At 46.5% G+C, this 19195-nt stretch overlaps 1 pseudogene; it reads right to left on the reverse strand.

Annotated features, from left to right (window-relative positions):
* Positions 1-742: 742 nt before the first annotated feature.
* LOC146204189 (uncharacterized) lies at positions 743-1213 on the reverse strand (annotated as a pseudogene).
* Between the last annotated feature and the right edge of the window lie 17982 nt (positions 1214-19195).

A 19195-nucleotide genomic window follows, 5' to 3' on the forward strand; every position in this document is an offset into this window, starting at 1 on the left:
TGGCTCTCAAGGGAAGAGCCTTTGTTGTCGCTGTGGGAGTTTTCATGCGACGAGGCAAGTCTAACATTAGCTGATCATGACATTCATTCATGTACATAGCCTTGTGTGTCTTTTTTTATGTTTTGATCGGTGTTTCCTTTTGTGTTCGGTTGTATGCCAAAGCCAGGCAATAAATAAAAAGAAAACCTGGGCATGGCGCTGGGCTGGGGATCCAAGGGATGGAGGTTCGATTCCCCGGTGGAAAACATGGTTTATTCATTTATTTTTTAAGTACCGATTTAATGGTGGTTGGGCATAAGACTTCTGGTTGGTCGCTTCGAATTTGGCGGCTATCGCGCATGCGCATGACGGGCAGGCCCAGACTCACGCGAAACCCGGCTCTGACCGGCGTAGTGTAGCTTTACGAAACAAAGAAGGGGTAATTGGGCGAAGGGCGCGCCCGCGTTTGAAGCGGGGACCTCTCGATCTGCAGTCGAATGCTCTATCACTGAGCTATACCCCCCGAGACAGATTGCGACCGCGCCAGTCGCTCCTGTAATCATCATAAAACACGCCAGCAGAAAAAAAAAAACGCTAATTGGGCGAAAAGGGTCCCTGGGGTTTCAACAGAGGACCTCCCGATCTTTATTCAAACGCTCTACGACTGAGCTATGCCGCCGAGTTTTTTTTTTTTTTTTCTTCATTGCATAGGAAAACATCCGTAAAAAAAACCCTAGCCCGACAATGCACCATTATCAAAACATCAAAACTCTGGGAGGCCTACACATGCATCTAGATACGGCAACCAGTTTGGAGGTCCTTCATGTGCGGCATATACACTCCTCACCAAAGCACACTGCTCCCGAAACACAGATTTGGATTATCTTGGTGGCTCGGCATGCCTGTCCATCATACGGCTTTTCCAAAGACTGAGCAGTCCCATCAACACAAATAGATCTTAAGGCACGACAGAGTTTTTGTGAGGAGGCAAAAATCTAATAGTATATGGTGTAATTTCAATGTCCTTTTTAAGAGTTCTTTGTAGTAGGTCCAAAAAGAACATAGCATCATGGTGCAGTATAAAGCAATGATCAATAGTTTCAGGCACGTTACAAAGACAGCAATTCGTCATCCAGGGCACAGACATCTCCTTATCATGAAGAAATATTTTGGCAGGCAACGTCGCTGTGTGTAGTTTGAAAAAGAACGTTTTTGCAGCTGCCTGAATGCACATTTGCCTAACACGCTTTAGAACAGTGGTGTCCAAAAACCCCAGATAAGGCTGCCGATAGAATGGTGTAGGGAACGAAGACTCAGTGAGAGCCTGGGTCATCTGCTTTCTCAAGAAGATATACAGGTAATCTACAGAGAAACGCACAGTGAGAAATTTGAAAGTGTCACCAGCTCCTTAAGGAAACCCCATAGAGGCCCCTCACGAGCCTGCTCAGTCGGTGCGAATAAGTAAGGCAAATGAGGGGGACTAAGACGCCTAATGAGCACAGCTACAAGGTCGTTCGCCAATTTGAAAAAGAAAAAACGGGAAACAAGTTGATGCACAAACAAGAGAACAAGGCCCACTCCACCAAACTCTAAGGGAAGGAACAAATTGTCAGGCCGCATAGGCTCTCATTGAGAGTGCCACACAAATGTTGCAAATATTCTGTGTATAACTTGTACCTTCCTTGTACTTGTACATACGCAAGCTTTTCAAACAAAAATATGGTACAGACCCCTAGCAAACACTGAGAGTTCCCTACCCATCCAAGCCTCTGTTTGTCGCCGCCTAGGTACGATTTGTGAATCCCAGTAGGCTGCGCGGTTGCGAACTTGGTGCAGCGGAACCCCTAGGTACTGAAGAGGGCTACAGACCCAGCAAATGCCTCCAAACTGGCTCGGTCTAGTGCCCCAATGGCCCAGTCAAAAGCCTTTGGATTTATCTAAATTAAGAGCCGCGCCTGATAGATCGCATAACTTTTCAGTCAAGTGTAAAGCCTCAAGTACACTCTTTTTGCCTGAACAAAAGAGGGTGATATAGTCCGCGTAGGCTAAAATCTTAACTTTAAAATTGAGCCAGAGAGAAACCACGGATGGCTGCACTGTTAATTATACTGAGACAAAGGGGTTCCAGATATAAGGCAAACAACAGTGAAGACAGCGTACATCCTTAACGAACAGATGATTTCAGTGGTATTGGTTTCGTTAGCTCCTGATTAACAAATAGTCTTGTATACAAGTTCATATAGCACAACCTTATGCATTTGAGAAAAACGTCAGCAATGTTTGCATGCTCCAAGACTTCGAACAAGAAATCATGCCGAACTTTATCAAACGTCTTCGCCAGGTCAATTTGAATCAGAGCTACTTGGTCCGTCTCATCTGATACTGTCTCGATTACTGAACGTGCAATATGTATGTGTATTTAAATACTGCGTCCTCTGATACCACATACCTGATTCGAACCTATCAAGTCTATAATGACCAGCGGCAGACGGGAACAAAGAACCTTGGCAAAAATTTTATAATCAACATTACAGATGAAAATTGGACGATATCCTTCAACAGTTTTCAACCGATAAGTATATTTGCTTTTGGGAATTAATATTGTGTGGCTTGAATAGGAAGTGGGAGGCAGGAAACCCACATCATAAGATGCTAGGAAAACTTCCATCAGAACAGGCGTTAGGCAAGGCAAAAATGTGTTATAGAATTCGCTAGTAATACCATATGGGCCAGAAACGTTTTGGTTCAGAAGGAATGAAATGGCTGATTTAATTTCGTTCATTGTGATGGGTTCCTCTACCACAGCACACTTCTCATCGTCTAGGCGAGGGAAGTTCTCAAGTAAGGAATTATTATCGGAACCCTGATTTGGATCTTCACAACTGCCTAACAGCTTTCGATAATAGTCATAAAAAGCAGCAAGAATACTGGGAGCATCACACTATGTGCAATCACCATACTGAACTTCTAATATTTACCTCTTAAGAGCATTCTCTCTTTCATCACTCGGGGCCCGACGTGAAGGTTGTTCGTCAAGAAACCTTCAGATCGTCGATCTAATCAGTGCTCCTTTGTATCTTTCCGTCACAAATTGTTTAAGCTCTGCCTTTAAGTTATTAATTTCTTCAACATGGGCACCCGGGCTAATACCCTCTAGCTCATGTAGCTCAGCTAGAGTGCGTCGAAGCTCAAGAAGGTGGTGTCTCTTCAGGAACGCGATACTTGCAGAGGTTTCAATTGCCAAGTTTTTGGTCTCCTGTTTAAACAAGTCCCATTTTTGAAAAACTGGCAGATCATTGCGTGATCTTATGTTTTTCAAACAAGTAGGTACAGAACTCTTAAAGACTTCATCTGAGAACAGACAGTTATTCATCTTCCCAGGTCCCACCGAGGGTGAAGTATGTGCCGACTGTACCTCCCGACTTGAAGAGACACCATGCAGTGGTCACTGAAGAAGATGGGCCGCACCCAGAAACCAAACACATTTGCTAACGTGTCTGCAGAAACATAAATTCTGTCAAGGCGGGCATTAGAGGAAAACTGAAAATGAGTGAAATGAATAATGTCACCTTTTTCCTGCCCGACATCCACAAGATTATATTCACAAGCCAAATCGTTAAGTAATGCAGCACTAGGGTCATATCTCTTACATAACACTGATCGGTCCTCATCCCCACAAACACAATTAAAATCTCCAAAAAATATAATTTTGCGATCTGTGCAGAAATGGTTAACTAATGACAGGAAAAAAAGCCTTCTATCTCACTGCTTTACGGGGGCGCAGACGCAAATAATTCGCCACTGCACACCTGAAATTATGAGGTCACAGCATATAAGTCGCCCCCCGTCATCTGTGCAATTACCCATGGCTGTCATCTCTAGTTTTATGGCAAGGAATAGCATACACCCTCTGGACAAGCATCTAGCGTGGCTAACAATAATGCTATATTACTGCAAAAACGGCTCGAAAGCAGCTTCCGTCTCTTCATCGGGGGACACCTTTGTTTCCTGAATTGCTGCTACAGGCACGCTCCATTTCTTTAACAGATGCCTTAACTGTTGCTGCCTCCGACGATTACGCACATCCCTGACGTTAAAGGTAGCGACTTGATATGCTGCGACGTCAGGCATTTTTGGTACCAGTCCTATTAAACATCATCCCCTGGAATGGGGTGGCCCGCCTGCAAATTGGCGGCCTTTCGGGCAGACATCGCCCTCCTCTTTAGTCACCCTTCCCGTGGCCTCTACACAGCGTGCCTTCTGGTCAGCACCATCGATACACACCTAATTATCTGTGGGGCGCTTCAAAGGCACTGTGTTGTCAATGTCCTCCTCTGAGACACTCAAGGCTTCGGCCCACGAACCTGAATGGAGCAAATCGCTCGCTGCCACACTAACAGCCGAAAGAGAACCGGACGCGCCAGAGATCGACACCACACACGGCTCACTGTTACCCTCCAAAGACGAAGGAGAATCAAAGACAAAGAAAGATAGGCGAGCATCCACTGACAGTATCTTCTCCACTGGCTCTCCAGGAGGCATATTCAGACGTCCTTCAGTGACAGGTGGCTCCTGTGCAGCAAGCATAGCACTCTGAGCGGCACTCACAGGCGGGCCTGGGTCCGGCGGTTTTGGCTCTGGAGCCGCTGATTCTAGATGTCCAGTTGCTGCCGATTCTTCTGTGTTGATATGAGGGGCAGATGGTTTCTGATCCCCATCATATTGGCATTCACGACTTAGATAACCGGTCACATCGACAACCTCTGACACATCCATGATACGTTCTGACGCCACGTCATCTTCTCGTGACCACTCGGACGCAGCAAAAACAAGCACCGTATGTAGGTTCTTCACTGATGATTATCACGAAGATCATTTTGTTCAAATAGAAGCGCAAACTGAAGTGAGAAACGTACGCATTGAACTCATCGGAGGACTCCGCTTTTGGGCGGCAGCTTCTGCGCGAGGAGGACGTGTTTACGAAGTTTAACAGTTGCAGGCGTTTTGGATTCAAGGCGAAAAACCGGCGCGGGTTGAGCGTCTGGACTTTAGTGAGTGTTTTCTTTTTCCTTTTCGTGTTTGCACCAGTCTTGTACAGTGTGTGCTACAATATAGTGAAGCGCGCATGAACATATTTCTAGCAGGCAAGCCAGCCTCGTCGGAAAAAAACGAGGGAGGGAGAGAGAGAACGAGGCTTGTCTCTAACGCGGACACTGGGGCCGATGGAACGTCAGTGGGGATGGCGACATTTCCTTTCTTTTAACCGGTGACCGTTTTTGACGGGTTGTTCGGCACAGTGCTGCACTCTTTCGATACGGTACTCTCGCTGAGACGGACTCATTATCGAGATCATAATATGCCTCTATCACACGTTGTGGATTATCTGAGTCTGTGCAGCTCCACTATTTTTGTAGTATATTTTTGTTTCCACTGATTTCAGTGCCTATATCTGAGCTCTTTCAAGCCCTAGTGCTCGTTGTGTAAGCGTTTGACATGCGGCGAATTCTAGAGCTCTCACCCACACAGTCGCACCTCGATATTTATCTTCTTCGATCACATCCAATTTTTGCTTCGTCTTTCTAATTGTCAGACATTACATCTGACAGGAGTTCAACTCGGATCTATATTCTTTGACATGGAAAAGTGATATCAGAATCAGCCAGCCAGGACCCTTGAATTCACGTTACCCGTTACACACGTTCACACGGCTTGGTTACAACCGAGCTTTATATGTGGGCTGATAGCCTACGCTATCGCGTCGTACCCTTAAAGGCGGAGATTGAGAGTCCCCTATAATTTTCAAGCGGAAGCTTCACGAAACCACAAATTAAACCACTGCTTAACCGTGTGTTCAATCGCAAGTTCGGCCACAGGCGTAGCCAGGCAAACGAAGCTTCCGCTTCCATCCTGGTTTAACCAGACCTAAAACACTAATTCTTTTTTTCAGATATAAGCAAAAAGGTCCTAAGTAGATTGCAAAGAGCAAGGGAGGCACTGGGCATCCTTGCCTCACTGATGATCGGAGCGTAACACTGTTTGTTAGCAGAAGCCATGGCAATTTACGCTAAAAACACAGCGCTCAAGAAAAGAAGGACACGTAGCACAGGACGAGCGCAAACTATCAACTGATTTATTCAGGGTCTACACCTTTAAATATGGTTAATTCAGCGCGTGCGCGCAGCGTACAAGCACAATAGGCCATGAAACACGTGCCTACTCAGCATGCCGTAGATGGCAGAGTTCAAAAAAGCTAAATCGTTTTTGTACAGGCCAACTGACCCATCACTAACACCGTTGCTATCATTCTTTATAAAATATGCTTCCAACATGTCACATGCAATGGCACTACTGCCCCTGCCAAGAATCTTTATTTCATGAAGCCGTGGCGTACAGGTGCGGACAGAAGTAAACGGAGCGCCCAGTCCAAGAAAAAACAGAGGGTGAGCGCCACCTATCCGAGTCGGCCGAAAGCAGGAAATCGTGACCATGGCCTCCGAGATCACGTCCGCGCGCACGTTACTCTCCGGCCGTTCCAATCGACCGGAGAGAGCGCAAGTTGGAAAGTTGGAAAAGGGGCATGGCAGCGTCTCCTATGCCTATACACGCAGAGGGCCAAGCCGAGCAAATGGGTTAATTCAAACGAATTGTGATTAGACTATAGAATGGTACTATCGTACACGCCTGCCACACTAGTTAGCAAATTTTTCACTAACTTTCAATGATACGCGAAACTTATCAGAACATTTTTGGCACTAAACCTCCGCCGGTTGTAACGATACTAGCCACTTTCTGAACAAAATTACGAGGCAAACACTGTGAGCAATTTAAAAAAGTCATGTTTCTTTATTTACAAAACTAATGAAGTGGACAAAGAGAAAATATATGGGCAAGCACAATCAAGAAGTACGCACAAACATTTCGTTATTTGAAAAGTTCAATCGCCACATGATGACTACTTGCGTAGTTTTCCGTTCGCAAAGATAAAATTCGCAAGACTAAACACGCAGCTACTATCTTGCTCAGCAGTTTGTTTTTTTCGGTAAGCTGCTTGATCAATTACTATTTTTCCTGCGTTGATAAGCTGTGGCCTAAGCAACTTTTCTATGATTATCTTCGTTGTTTCAGTGACGTGGTCCTTCCTTGCTGCACAAAGCTGGAAGAGAGCACCTCTCGAAGTAAGCAACATAGGCTAGCGACATGCACGCTACACATGGAATGTAGCGATGTAAGCTCCACTGGGATTTGTTATATTTGCAAGCAAGCGCAGAAGCCTTATGATTAAAAATGGGGAGGAAAACGAATGTGTCATCAGTTCATCGAACTGCAACAAGACCTTGCAGCTGAGAAACATGCATGCCTTTGACCACCCGAGCATACGCTCGTAACGTTGATTGACTGCTAGCTTCACGAGTGACCGTTAGGCACTCAAAGACTACCACCTACACGAGGTAGTCTTGACAAGTAACTGTTTCACAAGTAAAGAAAACTACACGAGTACAATGCGGAAATTCTAAGCAGAGCGGAAAGCATGATGTGAACGCAGCAAGAACATCAACACTCCGCTTCGGTAGTAAACACAACACCTAAATTGTGAAACATTTCGGACACACCTTGCTGTCAGTCTTTGCTGGAAAACCAGCTAAAAATTAAATGCTACGTTACACGCTCGTAACAAATTTTTCGTCAATGTACATGCGGAAAAAACGAGAGAACCGCCAGCGTAGATGAATCGCGAACGGTCTGGACGATGCATCGACGCCTAGGTGCGCACTGCGCCTGGTGGCGCCTGGAGGAACTGACAAACTACGTTTGGCTGGGGCGCGCGCTGATTGGAACGGCCGGAGAGAAACACGCGCGCGAGGGTGATCTCGGAGGCCATGTCGTGACCACGGCCGGTCTCGAGGGAGAGCACGCGCACTTTCTTACGGCTAGGGAGCCTACATTACAGTGTTCTTGAAGCCTTCTAGAACACTGTACCTACATGTAGGCTCCCTACTTACGGCCTTCTCAATCGCCGCGGGAGCAATGGGAACGTTTATCCTTGAGGTACGCTCTCCGCCGCCGCAAGGGGCGCGACCTCCTCACTTTTCGCTCCGCGTCTGCTTCAACGGCGGCGGGTGGCTTTTGCCTGGTTTCGCGCTGTCGCTCGCGGGTTTCGCGGTACGTGCAGCCCCGAAATGAAATGAAAGAACACAGAAGGTAGATACTGCAGCGGCATGTCGTCAACGTACTACACACGTGAACGGAGTCTTTATATAAAAAACAATGCTGCTCAGCAAACGTTCGACAAGCATATGACGTACATTCTGGCATGGTAGATACTTTTGTCAATTTTATACCTAATTTTTCCCAAGCCTGTGCAAGAATAGGAATTAAAAAAAAAACTGAATGAGCAGTGATAATATCGAAGCTTTTTGAAGGCTAACATGACAGCAGCTCGTCTGCACAGCCAAACCATATTTAAGTGCTAGATGCGAAACCATCCATGTAGCACCGAAGATGAAAATAATTTCATAAAAAGTAATGTAAATTACAAAATGCTTGCATGATATAAAGCATTAGTATTAGTCAAAGTAAACGTTGTAGGGTTGAGTTTTAAATGTTGTTATAATTCATATATTAGCAAATGTCTTCCATTATACACATTATTTTCATTTTGCAAATAAACGTTGTTTTAATAAAATCTTTACATGATATTAAGCTGATTATGAAAACAATAAAACCTGGTTTGATATTCATGACACCGCTTGTGCTGGAAGCGGTAAAAAAAGGCAAATAAATGACGCAGGTGATACTCGATGCAGTGGCTTACAAATGAGTTCACCTGCTATATCGAAAGTATGCCAGAAACTTCTAAAGCGTTAAGGAAGGACACTGTCACTGAAGACACATTTCAAGCCATATAGCGACCCCATTGAGGCTCTCTTCGGGAAAGTAAGGCTAATGTGCGGAAGGGAACGTCGTGCTATAGATGCGAGGACCGTAACTGCTAGCGGCACTTGACTATATTGTCAAGATGGACGTGTCATCTGAGAGCAAAATCAAAGCTCCTCACGTCGATGCCGAAAAAATTATTTCTGCAGTGCCGCAATCAGTAACCGAGGAACTGAAGGAAGTGATGGCATCTCCTGCCATCCCATTACCAACTGTCACATATTCCGGTTTACATTATGTCGCTGGATATATCGTTCAGTTAATCAGCTTCAGGTGTGACGCTTGCGCTATTCTTGAAACTAGAAAAAGAAGCAGCCCCATGTACACTCTTCTTCGAGGACAATGTTCTAGTGGACTGCATTATCCGAAACCAGATCTTGTTGCCCTATTGGACAAGTTTTTTTTTGTGTGTGAAAAAGCAGTCATGCACCTACTACACACAAATGTTCTCGAAGTACTTAACATCCTGATTCAATCAACACTTGAGAATTCACCACATAGTTGCCCGGAAGGAATTGACAACAGCCATGTTATAAGGTCCGCTTCTTTTATATTTGAAAAATTTCTCAGAATCCTTCTTTTCAATTAATTATGCACAAGTCGTGCATTCCTGCACAAGCCTTGCAGGAAGATTTTGAGACTGTGAATTTTCTAGCCGCAGCTATAGATCGCATTTTGACGAATTGATGAATATGCAGTACAATGTAAAAGTTTGAAGAACCATTTTTATTTTTAGTGTTTGCCGCTCTTTTCAATTATGCATACCTCTTTATGCCCATTTCCTTGATTAAAAGTTGTTGTTTATCTATGTATTAACAGACTACCTCTGTCATATGTGTGCGTCAGTGGCGACACTACGTATACATCTTCGGTCTTTCGACCAACTGATATGTTCTGAACGAAACTAGAACCGCCCACTCCACAAGACATCTGAAATTTTAACTATGTGCGTAAATTTTTGTTCCTTACTCTGAATCTGAGACGCGCCATGCATTTTCGCCGGTCCTCTCTTGCACTGAACGAAAACGGCAGCGCTTGACAAAATCTCCACCCATAAGTTTGCCATGCACTCGCGTCAGGTAGCCCTACACCTAGTTACAGCTTTCTAAGGCACACTGCACAGCCTGGTACATTTATTTTGGCACAAAATTTGGGGCGAAAAGTGTTGAGGTAAGTGTACCCGAAGCTTCATTCGACCATGTGCGGCCGCTTTGGCGAAGGCCCGCGCACGCAGATTATTGACTGTATTTTATTCCTTGGACCCTTAATACGGCGTCTTTGTATAAACTATAAGTGCTGAAATGTCAGGACCTGCGGGTTGCAACTGATGCGGGCGGAGCGAAGAGCGAACGCACGTTTCCCTTGCGCTTGAGCGGCGGTAGCAGAGGCGCAGCAGTTGGGCAGTGGCGACACCACCGAGGCGCGGTGGGAGGTGGAAACAGACCCCATTGGAGAGGCCAGACGTAAAGAAGAGAAGGCGGTCGTGATGCGTATTTGCACTTCCCCTGCCGGCGCGACCCTCCCTTTGCTCCGCGTGCCTTGTCCCTGTCCCGGAGTTCCTGTCGCGATGATGATGATCATGATCGGATAGTCGCGCTCTTCCAAACGAGCGAGCATTTCAGATGCGCGGGCCGCTGCCTTGATAGCAAAGCCCGCGTGGGCAGCGCTACATTTAGGCCGCTTCATTTAGACAGCAGTAGGCGCAGTTCCGCCGCAGAATGCCGCGTCGTTTATATTTTGAACTTTGTTTGCGCCGGGATTCATTTTTATCTCGCTGCCGACTAGTGTTCGATCTCGACATGCAGCACAGACTCAGGTTCGCTTAATACAGCTACTGTTAATGCTTCAACATTATTACGACCATGGGACAGAAAATACCTGTCTACAGAATATTTCCGCAGAAGGCGTCTGCATACCAATAACATCGATAGTTAGCTAATCGAAAACTATATAAATGGTATAATAACTCTTAGCCATGGTCATCTCAGTGATGGCTCTAAATTTAAGTGGCCACTACAAAAATTTGGCAAAATGAAGCAGCAAAATTTATCATGGCTGAAACTGCCAATTTTGGTGTGCCACTTGATTTGACAATGTCAAGGTCAGTGGTGACCTAAACGTTTAAGTGGGCTACTCACAAATTCGAACTCCATGACCCCCCAAACACGGAGTTAGAAACCTTTAGGAGTAGAAACTACGTTGTTTGCGGCGACCAGAAAAGGTCATGCCCGCGGCGCCACTATCATGCTGGCGGCGCCTGTCGGCGTGGAAAGAAATTACCGCCGTTTCGGTTGCCAAGAGATTGTGTAACGCTCTCAATAAAAAAACAGTTTCAAACCGCTCAACTTGCCCCGCTCCTATTGGTTGGCGGCCATATTGAAGTTTTGCGTCATCACTGAACTCACCGGTGACTGCGGTTACGTCATCAGCAAGACTAAAGTGGTGACGTTGCCCATGCGTTGAATATTGACTGCAATTGTGAGCGAAACAAGGTAACCCCAAAGCCAGTCAACTTGAGTAGAGCGAAAATGGCGGCTGTGTTCCTTGCGATGTGCTGGTTGTGAGACAGTTGTGTCGGCGCGATCCACGGCGTAGAAGGGGCACGAAAACGCGTTTGACTTACTGGTCTAGTTGTTCCGACTCTGTTCACTCGGAAACCAGGGGCCAATTTTTGTATGTCACAATTTTGTTCAAATTGTGACATACGCGTGACGTGTGTGTGCATTAGGACGGTGCCAGGTTACGTAAGCACACAATCGGATTACGCATTCTGAAGAAAAAAAGAAATAAAGTGACAGAAAAAAGGGCGCTGTCGTCTGCTACTATATATTGGCGCCAAGTATGAAAAATGACGGTGCTCCCGCAGGAATCGGTACTCTGCGGTGCATTCCGTGATTCGGAAGCCTCGGGTTGCAGTTAGGCAGTGAAGTATATGCTGTGGCGTTGCGGTATTATTGTGTCATGACATACTTGCGGTCGAACATTCGGCATCAGCTACGCCAGGAAAGGCTGCGCGAGTTTCAGCTGAAGAGCAAGGACGGCAACGGAATATTCGCAGTGGGTTAGTGCAAAATGGGAACGGAAATTAGCATTGCTGTTCATAAGCGCTGATGACCTCTGACGTTCACTTAGGGGCTTTTAAATGCAGGAACTAAAACGTCTAAGGACTTGGTCGTAAACAGAAAGAATCGACAGATTTCCACAGTAGCTCCAGAACTGATTAAGAGGGGCGGCGCAGTCGGTAATGTCCATCTCTGAGGACAACGCTCGCAGTCTCAAAGTATCAATGACTGTTAGATACTGGCTGTGCAACCCACCTTTTTCGAAAAGCTGCCTTATGACCAGCTACCTTCAGGTCACCAAGTCTGCTTAAAGTTCTAACATATTGTGTTGTCTTGAGTTGTGTAGAACGCAGAAAGCAGCGCAGAGAGAGAAAGAGAGTGTTCCACACACGCACGAAGTGAAAGGCATACGCTGGGCCTTACACTATAGTAGGTTAAATTTTCATGCGATGGCGTGCGATAAGCTCTTGCGAAATGCAAAAGATGTCCGAGAAAGAGAACGAAACAGAAGAATAGCAGGAAGGTTAATTAGGCGATTCTCAGCTTACCGTACACGTGCAGAGGGGGATAAACGGACAATAAGGAAAGAAAGCGAAAGATGACTGAGGAAATCAAGGCATGAAGCTAGGGCGGCGCCGCGCGCGCGTATTCCTTACTGTCGAAACGGTAAAATGCAAATCAATAAAGGGAGATTATTTTCAGGCTGTATTAAAAAAAATGAATCAACACAAAATGTCACTCAACTACATCATATGATTAGGGTACCATCGTAACGTGCTCCGGAGTACTTATTTTTTTTTTAAATAAGCAAATGGTGAGCCCACATGCATATTAAAAGAAAACTTTATATATGAAACACATCACATATGGCAAGCAAACATGAAACATACATTCCTTTATTAAAATAAATAAATAAAATAAAATAGAAGCTGTGAGTATTTTTGCTTGCTTTGCCCATCATGGAAAGGCTGTTCAATTCATTGCCATTGCAGTGAGTGCATATGCAAGGCAGCGTTTAAGGCCGACATTTAAGAAAGTCATTGGTGATCCCTCACTGTCTGTCGCGCGAAGTTCCTGCACAACCATGGAATCATATGACCCCTCAGGTTGAACTCACGAACCGATCAGACAGATAACTAGAAAGCATCGCGGTGCTCTCTGAAATTCATGATGGTTTGGTGGGCGCTGTTTAACACAGAGACAAAGAGGAAAAAAAAAAACACGGGACTGATGCCTTTACTTCTTTTCTTTTCTTTGTCTCTGTGTTAAAGAGCGCCCACGCAACCATCATGAACAACCTAGCTACAACTCGACCAACTTCCCCTTCTGTTGCTCTCTGAAACGCCTCGTCAAACGCAGATCAAGCGCTTGAGTTAGCGGGCCCGCATTGCAGCGCTTGGCAACGACGGCGTGGACTGATGATTTCTCTATGAGAGCAAAGCATTTGCAACGGGAGGGTAGGTACGACCCTCGTGCGGCTGTAAATTTGCGTCTTCATTATTAATCCTCTAAAAGATGATGCAGCTGAAAAGTTCCCTTATAACGTCGTTTCAGTGCTTTTTGCAATTACAGCAAGATGTGACAGCCTACTTCACGACCCACCAAACTTTGTACCAACCGCGGTGAGCTAACAGCCGCCTACAGTGCACGCCGAATTCGCCATGCTTTTTTCGCGGCTGCCTCAAGTGGTTCAAAATGCGGCGCCCACCTTTGGTCATTTACAGCAGTGGCAGAACATCCTTTAGGTAATGAAACGTCATTTTGACGTCATCTATAAACGTTTATGCATGACTTATTTCCCGCCACACAACGTCATCCAATCAGATTCCAGGGGTCGACTCTTGACAGTAGGCGGTTCATTTCAGCCCATTCGTAATACAAGCGTAAGTGCTTCCCTTTCAATCATATATACCTCTGTTTTCCCTCCACAGTTACTTATATATGTACCCTCCATGCATAATAAATACCGCTGCTAAAAATCCGTTTTCACGCTGACGTCATTTTTACGTCACGGTGGCACGCCCAATGAGGCGCTTGACGCCCCCATCACAGAAGCAGAGGTAAGGGCGGAAATTGCAAGACGAAAAACTAAATCAGCCCCGGGCCCCGATGGGATCACCAATAAAATGCTAAGGAATCTGGACGGTAACACTATTAGTCTACTAACGGAATTCATTGGAAAAGTTTGGGAAACGAGCCAGTTGCCAGATCAGTGGAAAACGGCAAACATAATACTAATACCCAAACCGGGAAAACCCCCGCAATTGGAAAATTTGAGACCGATTTCCCTAACCTCATGCGTAGGGAAGTTGCTGGAGCACGTAATACGGACGAGATTAACGTTCTTCATGGAGCAAAACAACCTGTGGCCGCACGAAATGGTCGGTTTCCGACCACACTTGTGCATGCACGACGTAATGCTCCGACTGAAGCATGATATCATAGACTCGCGATCGAGAGACGCCAAAGTGATCCTGGGCCTAGACCTCATCAAGGCCTTCGACAATGTCAGGCACGAGGCTATCCTCGAAGGGCTCGAAGCGCTCGGAGTAGGGGAGAGAACGTACAACTACATAAAAGACTTCTTATCGGGCAGAAAAGCCTGCATGATATTTCAAAATTTAGAATCTCCTACGATAGAGTTAGGAAGCAAAGGCACACCGCAGGGCTGAGTGCTATCGCCTTTCCTATTCAACGTGGCAATGAGAGGTCTCCCGGGTAAACTTAACCAAATCAAGGGGCTAAATTTTAGCATGTATGCGGACGATATTAACCTCTGGATTAACCATGGCAGCGATGCCAGTACGGAGGAACGCCTGCAAGCAGCGACCGACATTATTGTCGATTACGCGGCTAAAAGGAGACTTTCGTGCTCCCCGCACAAATCTGAGTTGTTCGTTTATAACCCAAAGTACCTCCGCTGCAAGAATAGCGGGGAGTTTCATATTCAGGTGGAGGGCAAACCGGTGCCAAAAGTAGATCAGATCAGGATTAGGGGGATGGTCATTCAATCCCACGGCCATAACGAAGAGGTCCTGAAAAAAATTAGAAAGTTACGCGATGCAAACCCTCGGGCTCTTGAGGAGGGTCGCCACTAAAGGAAGAGAGGAAAGAAATTTACTAAAACTAATCCAGGCATACGTAATAAGCAGAATCAGTTACGCCACGCCCTACCTGGACATCAAGGCCGGCGAAAAAGAGAAGTTAGACTGCCTGATTCGAAGATGTGTTAAGAAGGCGCTAGGACTGCCCATGGGTACCTCGAGCGAACGACTGCTCGAACTCGGGGTGCATAAGAATTGGCGGAGGCAGTGCGAGTCTCCCAATTAGAGAGACTAAGCACGACCGAGACGGGCAGGGTAATCCTTGCAAAAGTAGGCTTCAACCCAGACAGGGGAGTTCAAAAAAAAGTCACAATTAATAGTGAAATCAGGAATGCCTTGGTAGTCCCCCCCTTCCCTAGGAATATGCATCCAGAATTTAATGTCGAAAGAAGGGCCAAACGAGCCGAAGCTCTAGAGCGACGGGTCAAGAACATGGGAGTAAAGGAAGTAGTCTATGTTGATGCGGCAAGTGGCAGAACAGGTGCGGCGGTAGCTTCGGTAGTCGATGGCCGAGGGGCACCGGTATCCGCGGCAGCCATCCGAGGCCGTAACATAGAGACTGCGGAGGAAGTTGCGATAGCGCTAGCTTGCGTAGGAACAGAAGCCAAGTTCATAATTAGCGACAGCAAAACTGCCATTCAAAATTTTGGGAAGGGGAGGATATCGCCGGAGGCGGCCAAAATCCTCACCCAAAGAACGATAAATAGGAAAATTCAGTTAATTTGGACACCCGCTCCCGCTGCCGTCCCTGGTAACGAGGCGGCTCACGAGCTAGCCCGAGCTCTCTACTTCCGGGTAGCCGTCGAGCCCACCGAACACTGGGCATACGACGAGCGTCTGCAAAATTACGGGAAAATAATCGACCTTTATAAACTGGGACGTAGACTGGTACCCCCGCCAGATGTTAGACTAAATAACAGAGAAGCTGTCACGTGGAGGCGGCTACAAACTAATACGTTCATGAACCCGGTCTGGGCGTTTCACGCGCTACCAGACTTTAGGGACAATGATCTCTCAAACACTGTGGGGCGAGAGGGACCCTCGACCACATAATTTGGGAGTGCCCACAATCTCCAGGGATAGGGCAAAATATTACAAGTAGAGAAGCCTGGGATACCCTGCTGCGAAGCGCGGACCCTGCAATCCAGCACCGCACCGTCCATCTGGCGGAAGAGGCCGCAACAAGCCAAGGGCTACCTGCCAGCCTCTAATCCGCGGGCGTACGACTCCCCGTTTCCGATGGAATAAAAGTTGTACAACCAACCAACCAACCGCAAAAAGCCATTTCGAGACACCAAAATTTCGCGCCACAAATTTGAAACACGTGAGTGTTCTGAGAACCGATCAGATAAAAAAAATGGCGCCCAACGGCGGCTTGTGTGTCGAGAATAGGGCCCCAGCAGAAAGTGGAGTGACTGTGCGGCGATTGCCGACGAACATCGATGAACGGGGGCTCACGGGCGAGACGCAGTCACTGTGGCTGCATGCACACCACGTTTTTTTTTTTTGCTATCGGGGGCTGCAAACTTGCGTCGGGAACGTAACACCGTTTGCATCGCACAGGTGTCGATCAGCAGGTGTGTGCGCCGATAGCGGAAGCCATCGGGCGGAACGCTGACTGCCGTCAAGGCGCCGCGGGGCGATATGAAAAGAGGCAAGGGGTTCTACGTTGTGAACATCACAGTAATGAGTAAAATTTGGGTTTTACTGCGTGTGTTTGGCTATGAGTTCGGAAGGTCATTGTAAACTTGTATTGTGCCTGTTTTATTACAGCCCTGCGACGCGAACATACCCACTTTTGACCATCGCTGCCCCGCCGGACCAAGGCCTCCTAACAACGCGTTCCTGTTGCGGTACTCCTGTGCGCCGAAAGGTGAACGAAGGCCTGCTGAACGCCTGCCACTTTTTCTTGGGTAAGCTGTAAAAAAAACAGCGTTGGTCATCGAACGATCTTGATTATATGCATTATTATGTGCAATCGACCACTTGCTGTAAGTTGGCTTCTCTGCAAGTCTTGTTTTCCAACCAAAAGGACTCGTTCCCCCTCTCACAATGTTAAGAAAAGAACAGAGGAAAGTTCTCTTTTCTTTCCAGCTATTATCTTCGTGATTACCCAGCGAGACCTGACGAAAGTTCAATAGCTGTATATACCTCCACTTTATATGTAAAATACAGGACGAAGGGGCTAGGGATTGTACTGCCTTGCCCTGGAGCATGACTGGTTTCGGCCCATTCGTTACGCTTCCTCCCTACGATGCGTTCGCTACTCGAAAGTGTGAGTACGCTGTAAACAGCGCCTGCTTCTTTTCGTTTCAGCAAGGACTAGAAGAGTTGTGTGTGATAACGAGACCTTTTGGTTGGAATAGGAGCCTTGCAGAGAAGCTGACTTGTATTCTAACAAGTGATCGATTGTCTGTATTCGCTGAAGCTGCATGCATAAACGGGCTAGTTATGCATATGAATCCATGTTAAAGTACAAATTTAGTGTTATGGCAGCAGCAACCAAATATTCAATTTTGAAATCTCTTGACTGCCCAAGAAACCGTATCGCTTTTGTTATGCACGTAATTTTAACACATTTGTTTTATATCACTGTGAAGCTACAAGGCTGTCCTTACAATGATGATTGCTTGAACAGCACTGTGACACGTTGCCAGCATTCCTGTGAATGGTTACCACCTCACTGTGGGCTAGTTAGTATGAATCTTTGGTTGTATACTAGAACGTGCAAAAGGCGGACTTAAGTAGATGGCATTGTTTGGTTATGCAGGAGACAGTGACTACCCACTGGAGTCATGGCTGCTTACACCAATGCGAAGTCATCCCAGACTTGCTGTCCCTTCTCAGCTATCACCTTGCAGCCTGGCACAGTTGGCTGTGGTGTTGTGACCGGAGTTCCGGCCAGACTTCAGCAGCTGACAATGGAGGCCTACTGTTGTAACCGGAGTTCCGGCCAGACTTCAGCAGCGGACAATGGAGGCGTACTTAAGGGCCTGTCACACTAGCACGACATGATGCCGATTTGGTCTGCCAACAGCGCGTCTTCCTGATGTCTGCGTCTATGTCACACTGCGCCGACGGAAACAGTCGGCCGACAGTCGGTGTCGGCGCCGCGTCGCTCGCAAGACGGCTGTCGGCCGACGGTCGCCCAACTCCTATGTCACACTAGCCAGACAACGTGGGAAACCTGCCCACCGACCAGGCGCTCTCATTCTCACTTTCTTCTCGTGTCAATATACGTTCATTTTCTTAATCCTTTTATTTTTTTCTACCATGCGAATTCTCCTTTCTGTAGCTACTCCCTATCTTATTTTTCATGGTTTATTCTCGTAACTACTCAAGGAACGCTTAATTTTAATTCTATTTCATATATTCGACCATACCAAAACATGCGCCTCAACAGTCGTGATTATGGGCCGAGACTGAATAGTGCCCAGTATTTTACGGCTCTGGTTGCCGGATCAGAACGACGTCAGTGTTCGAAAAACAAAACCTGTCCACGGCGAATAAGAGACAGTGTATATTATAAGCTGAAAAAAAAAAAGGAAAAAAAAAACTCTGCCCTTCGGATCGAACTCACGACCTCCTGTTTGATATCCAGCTGCGTTAACCACTGCACCACAAAAGTGAGGCTTAACCGGCACTTTCAGAGGTTGAGATATATGGTTCTAGCTAATACGCTGTCTTGCAGTGTGAAAGTCGCGAAGGTAGTAGGAGCGTTTACCGCTTAACTGACTGTCCAGCTTGCTGAGAGTAAACTGCAGATAGTTTGAATCATGCCATGTTGTGCAGTAACAGGTAAAACTTTCGGCGGATTTTCTAAAACCTTAGGCGGATTTCACAGGGCCGGCCGCGGGACCACGACTGCTGTTGGTTCTGTTGTAAAGTTTAAGCGCAAGTTCTGCGCTTTTTGCGCACACAATTCTTAAAACACATTGAATTATGCAACAAAAAAATTATTGCGTGATGCGTAACATAGCGTTGAAATTGGGTTGCAAAGTAGCGACGCAGCGGCTAGATGTTAAACACAATGATCGAAGTGCGCAGGAGGATCGGGATCTCTGCTGGCTTCAGGAAAATAATCCCTTCTTTTCATCATTTCTTTGTCACGTACTA

The sequence above is a fragment of the Amblyomma maculatum genome, chromosome 1 (assembly GCF_055883805.1).
Source record: "Amblyomma maculatum isolate TAMU_Amacu chromosome 1, ASM5588380v1, whole genome shotgun sequence".
Classification (NCBI taxonomy): domain Eukaryota; kingdom Metazoa; phylum Arthropoda; class Arachnida; order Ixodida; family Ixodidae; genus Amblyomma; species Amblyomma maculatum.